A 5,493-nucleotide genomic window follows, 5' to 3' on the forward strand; every position below is an offset into this window, starting at 1 on the left:
ATATCTTTGTCTTAGTACCATTAAGCATGCCTACTATCAAAAATCTTTCATGGAGATTCAATTCAAATATTTCACTCCAGATTATAGAAGATAAAAAATTCTGTTGCTCATATCAGCTTAAATAATACTCACACTACATACATCACTGCAACAGATATCAAAACAGTGTGTATCTTACTCACTAAGGTATTTGTTACCCCCTCATGACTCAATAGGTTTTGTAGACTTTTTCTTCTTAGTGGGATGGATACTTAATCTCAGTGATAGGTTAAATTTTTTCATTCAGTGTGGTTATTATTGCCCACATATAGCTATAAATCTTTCAGGGATACTCTACCTAACAAGTTGAAAGTTATTCTTTTAACAAGTTTCTAGTGAAACATTTGCACTGTCTTATTATGCCATTTATAAGTGTCACCAAAATTGTGAGGGTAAATGATTTCTTACATAAAAAAATTCATAATTGTTAGGATGCTACAGCTCAATCACATCCGCCATTTATGTTACCATTGCCTTTTGTGGCTCAATAGAGGGAGGAATAGACTTAGAAACAGGAAAATATAATTCAAATCCTGTTTTGGAAGTTCTTGACTATATGACCTTGGTCAAGTCACCTCATTTTCCTTTAACATAAGTTTTCCATGAATATAAACTGCTTGCATTTTTGTTTTTCTTCCCAGGTTATTTATACCTTCTGAATCCAATTCTCCCTGTGCAACAAGAGAACTATTCAGTTCTGCACACATATATTGTATCTAGAATATACTGTAACCTATTTAACATGTATAGGACTGCTTGACATTTGGGGAGGGGGTGGAGGGAGGGAAGGGAAAAATCGGAACAGAAGAGAGTGCAAGGGATAATGTTGTAAAAAGTTACCCTGGCATGGGTTCTGTCAGTAAAAAGTTATTTTTTAAAAAAAATTAAGTTTTCTATATGCAAAATGTGATAACAACAGCACCTAGCTTACAGAGTTTTTTAAGAGGATCAAATGTGACAATAAAATGCTTTGCAAACTTTAATGTGCTTTATAAATGCCACCTATCACCATCATCATCATTTTGATTCTTTTTTGATCATGTGTTAACCCCTAAAATTAAGAGTATAAATTATGCCCAAGAAAAAAATTAAATAACATATCTCAAAATCCTAAGGATAGACACAAATTCAAATCTCTGAAGACTGGTAGCGAAGTGGAATCTAAACAGGACAAATGAATACTTTAGTTATAGCTAATCAATGGTAGATATACTTATGATATTATGTTTTTATGAGCTTTATCATGTACTCCATATTAGAAGACACTATTATCTAGAAATAAAACACATCTCTTTAAGATTTTTATACCCAAATTGTCTATATTTTGCTTTATTGATGGAGCTTCTCTCAGAGTTAATAGGAACAGAAGCATGAAAGAAAGCTTTGCAAACTGCTGGAAAATCAGCTTTCTTAACACTTTCAGATACAGCACCATCACAGTGCCTAACAGAAAAAGCTATACTATCAGTAGCCAAAGGGAAACTACCACCAGCTTTGGCTGCAAACAGCTCCCCTGCCACTAAGTCTGTTTATCTATAATTCACATTTGCACAATTTGGAAGAATTTAGCTTTGTTGACTTCTCTGAGCATTGGATTTGACTTTGAATAACTGCCAGTGAATATCTAGACATTCATTGGTGGATGCTGGCACTTCAAAGCAAAGAGGAAGTATCTTTCTACACAGGGCTCCTCATCTTGCTTATTTACATAGAACATTGGCAGAAATTTATCCCAAGCTAACTGGGGCTTGCAAAAAGCATTAACCGGATATAAACTCACTACCACTAAGATGTAAAAGTCTCTAAAGAATTCAGGAGAAATCTTTTCAATACTTGGTAAAATCATTTCATCTTTTACTTACATCCCATAATAAAAAAAAACTGAACAAAAATCTTTCCAAGCAGGAAAAAACCTCTGAATAGAAAGTATATCATTTAATATAAAATCATTTTACACACACACACACACACACACACACACACACTCTAACTTCAATGTCTCAGTATGCAGTGATTCTGAATTCTTTAAAGCTACAGTATTAATGTACAGACTGACAGAGATTATAAGGCAAAAAAGACTTTGATATAAACTAGTATTAGACTATGCATCTCCACACCTATTCCTACCTAAGTCTGAGAGTTTCACTCATAGCTTGACTGCAAAGTAATTAACTCATTCATTTGTTCACTCCTGTATTCCTTCTTTGGTTCATTTGTTTGTTTTTGTTAGTTTTTTTGTCATAGATTCTTTTTTCCTCTTTTTTTTTTCTTTCTTCCTTCTTTCTTTTTTTTTTTTTAAGAAAGGAAATCAATGTTGAGTGACTTGCCCAGGATCACACAGGTTCTACGTGTCTGAAGTCCAATTTGAACTCAGATCCCATTGCCTCCAGAACCAGTACTCTGTCCACCGGGCCACCTAGATGTCCGATAGCATCTTTTTTTTTTCTTTTTCTTTTTTTTTTCCGGAAGCAGCGCTTCTTTTTATTTATTTGTCTTTTTTTTTTTTTTAATTGAATTTTCCTTTTTACTGACGCTGTAACTTTCCGTTATACTGGCCAAATGAGTAACTGGGGGGAGGGGAGCCGGATGTGTTGGGGGAGGGGATCTCCATAACATTCTATTTATACACAAAACGAAACAACAAGCAAAAAGTCATTATTGCAGTTACAAGTTGGCAGCACCGGGCAAGGGGGAAAACTTTTTCAGTTAAAAAAAATACCTGAAAATACTGCCCCCCTCCCCCCCAATCTGGGCATCCGGTCGGGCCTTGGTCGCTACAACTAAAGAGAAAGAGAAGATCAAAGGCGGTTTGGGGAAGGCTAGAGTCACTGGGGAGAAGTGGGAGAGGTCAGGGGGCGGGGCGCGGTTTGGCAAATGGGCGAAGGGACTGCCCTGCCGCTGCTGGCATCTCCTCGCCCTTCGGATCTCGCAGGCAGGGGGCAGCCCGCTCTCCCGCTGGGCTGGGCCAGCCCCAGCAAAGGAGCCGGAGGTGGAAGACTCACAAGGGCTTCCCTTCCAGGGAAATCACGGCTTTGCCCCTCAATTTCTCGGCCAGGACACAGCCGTCCTTCACTTCCCCATAACAGCTGGCTTGTAATTCGTGTTTGGGCCCTGTTGATGGCGTCCCCGGAGCTCGCCTGAGGGGGTCACACTCCGGGGCCCAGAAGATGAACACGAGGCCCTCCTTCATGCTCTCCATCCAGAGGGCATAGCGGCAGTCCCTGTCTGGTAGCATCCTGACAAAGGGGGTATAGGGGCCATCCACGGTCTGCCCACGTCACCCACAAGGATTTCCTTGCCCTCGTACGGCACCACGTTCTTGTCCTCGCTCAAGAACAGCACGGCCTTCTTCGCTTCTTCACCTCCTCCGGTGCTCAGGATTTTCGAACCGTCATGTCTTAGAACACCTTAATCACTCCATCTGAGACGGCGACCGCAGAGGCCATGGTTCCGGAAGGACCCAGAGAGCTAGAGAGGGAGGATGGGGGAGGAAACAAGCGCCGCAGGAGAGGAGGAAGTTGCTCCTTGGCAGCCACTGCCTGGAGCCGACTTCATAGCATCATTTTGTAAAGAACATCTACCAAGTTATAGAAAGTCTCATCTAAAAACTATAGGAATACTAATGAAAACATGAAACCTTAAATAACTAGACATGTCACAATAACAAATCAAAAACTCTGTCCAAAAGCTGGTATTCAAGGTCATTTTTTAAAAAACCTGTTTTCTTCTATAGCAACCCTGATTCTTAATTCTGTAGCTGTTTCCATCTTAAAAATTTTTCTGTTTCTTAAATCCCAAGATGGGGTGTTGCCTCCTACATGAAGTCTGCCCTTACCTGAAAATAATTTTACATTCTTGAATTATTGTAGAGCCTTTTGTCTGTATCTCTCCTTCAACCTGACCATATACGATTTTGAATACTTATTTTGTTCTCAACTTTTGTTCAAATAAGATTGCTAAATTCCTCAAGAGCAGAGAGTTGTTCCTTTTGGTTCTTTATAGCTGCAATGACTTATACATCATAGTGAGGACACTTTTGTTGTTGAAATCACATTCTAGACGTATATTTCTTTTTTTTTTAATAGTTTTTTTATTTACAAGATATATGTAATTTTATAGCATTGACAATTGCCAAACCTCTTGTTCCAATTTTTCCCCTCCTTCTCCCCACCCCCTCCCCGAGATGGCAGGTTGACCCATACTTGTTAAATATGTTAAAGCATGTGCATACCCTTTGGTCCAGCAGTGTTACTACTGGCTTATATCCTAAAAAGATATTAAAGAAAGGAAAGGGACCTGTATGTGCCAAAATGTTTGTGGCAGCCCTGTTTGTAGTGACTAGAAGCTGGAAAATGAATGGATGCCCATCAATTGGAGAATGGTTGAGTAAATTGTGGTATATGAATGTTATGGAATATTATTGTTATGTAAGAAATGACCAGCAGGATGAATACAGAGAGGACTGGCGAGACTTACATGAACTGATGCTAAGTGAAATGAGCAGAACCAGGAGATCATTATACACTTCGACAACGATATTGTATGAGGATGTATTCTGATGGAAGTGGATCTCTTCAATAAAGAGATCTAACTCAGTTTCAATTGATCAAGGATGGACATAAGCAGCTACACCCAAAGAAAGAACACTGGGAAATTAATATAAACCATTTGCATTTTTGTTTTTCTTCCTGGGTTATTTCTACCTTCTGTATCTAGGATATACTGTGGCATATTTAACATGTATAAGACTGCTTGTCATCTGGGGGAGGAGGTGGAGGGAGGGAGGGGAAAAATCAGAACAGAAGTGAGTGCAAGGGATAATACTGTAAAAAATTACCCAGGCATGGATTCGGTCAATAAAAAGTTATTTTAAAAAATAATAAATATGTTAAAGTATAAATTAAATACAATATAAGTATACGTGTCCAAACAGTTATTTTGCTGTACAAAAAGAATCAGACTTTGAAATAGTATACAATTAGCCTGTGAAAGAAATCAAAAATGCAGGCAGACAAAAATAGAGGGATTGGGAATTCTATGTAGTGGTTCATAGTCATCTCCCAGAGTTCTTTCCTTGGGTGTAGCTGGTTCAACTCATTACTGCTCTAGGGAACTGATTTGGTTCATCTCATTGCTGGAGATGGCCACCCCAGAATTGATTATCATATAGTATTGTTGTTGAAGTATATAATGATCTCCTGTAGATCTACATTTATTAACCTTTTGCATGTTATACAACCCTTTGTGACCCTTGGATATCACCTGGTAAGGCCTCTGAACTCTTAAATTTTTTTAGAAAATAATTGGAGGAGGAATACTAAATTTTAGTTGGAGGTTTATGGAAGTCAAGTTGTATTATTGCCATCTAAATTCATATATTTCCTGAAATCTATCCATAAGTTTGTGGAGCAAAGGTTAAGAACTCTTGTAGCAGCTCTCACTAAATCAAGAAAC

At 38.4% G+C, this 5,493-nt stretch overlaps 1 pseudogene; it reads right to left on the reverse strand.

Moving 5' to 3' along the window:
- Nucleotides 1–2,009: 2,009 nt before the first annotated feature.
- LOC127539838 (cofilin-1-like) lies at nt 2,010–4,794 on the reverse strand (annotated as a pseudogene).
- Between the last annotated feature and the right edge of the window lie 699 nt (nt 4,795–5,493).

The sequence above is a fragment of the Antechinus flavipes genome, chromosome 6, assembly GCF_016432865.1.
Source record: "Antechinus flavipes isolate AdamAnt ecotype Samford, QLD, Australia chromosome 6, AdamAnt_v2, whole genome shotgun sequence".
Lineage (NCBI taxonomy): Eukaryota > Metazoa > Chordata > Mammalia > Dasyuromorphia > Dasyuridae > Antechinus > Antechinus flavipes.